The following is a 1,079-nucleotide window of genomic DNA, read 5'->3' as shown; positions in this document are numbered from 1 at the left end:
TGGGGACTATCACACAACGGTAATATTACCGTTTAATAAAAAATTCTTTAAATTATTTAATATTCTACATACTTATACACATACTTTACAATTTTTTTACCACACAATCTCACTCTTAAACTCTCAAATTCTCCTCATCTCTTTGATTTTTATAATCTTTCTAAAACAAAAGTTGTTTCCATGTAGCAACATCGACCCGAACAATAACCAAAACGAAAAATCACCAAATACCCCGAAGACACTGGACTCTCAACCCAACATCGACCTGAACAGTCTGCATAACCTTCCCAATGTTTTCACTGGTTGTTATCAGCCGAGGCCGACGGTCGATGTACCACTCGACGCATAAGCACAAGTACAAGCGGCCAATTTTTATTATCAATAAGCTCAAACACACCTAATATTCACAAACAACCATGCCCGAAACTCAACACGAACTTGTATAACCAACACAAACGAAGATGACGCTGAGGCCACTAAAAACATGTGTGCGGTACACAACTCTTGAGGAGCTAAATTTGGCTCGTGCGGTGGTGTAGACATATCAATATTTATGTAATATTTCTCCTATCTCTCCTTTTTTATTCGAGTTTAGTTGCGCGAAAGGTATTAGACAAGGTGTAACAACTGTCACGAAAATCGATAATTAAGATAATAATTAGGTAATAAGGAAACCCTAATTAAGAAACCCAAGTGATTCCGCATAAACCCTAAAATTTTCATAACAATCGGAATCAGGATCAGGGCCCCTAAAACTCAGGGGGGATTAAACCCCAGTTGATAAAATCCTCACAATTTTACTTGGACAGTAAGTTTCTGTCGAATTGACTCACCAAGGCTAAGTTTGGACACGAAACAACCTAGGCTACGAAATAGACCCGTCGCGCCACACGACGGGTACACTGGTCATCTTCGCGTGGCGCGAGGGAGGCCAAAATCCAGCTATAAATAGAAGGCAGTGGGACTTAGTTCTGTGCCTTACTCTGACGTTCAATTTCGAATTGAGCTCTGAGTTATAACGAAAATCGTTCACACAAAACACACACCGATCACGAAGTGCTGCCGCAATCAGGGTAATA

The sequence above is a fragment of the Helianthus annuus genome, chromosome 2, assembly GCF_002127325.2.
Source record: "Helianthus annuus cultivar XRQ/B chromosome 2, HanXRQr2.0-SUNRISE, whole genome shotgun sequence".
NCBI lineage: Eukaryota > Viridiplantae > Streptophyta > Magnoliopsida > Asterales > Asteraceae > Helianthus > Helianthus annuus.
Note: the sequence above shows the minus strand (reverse complement) of the source record.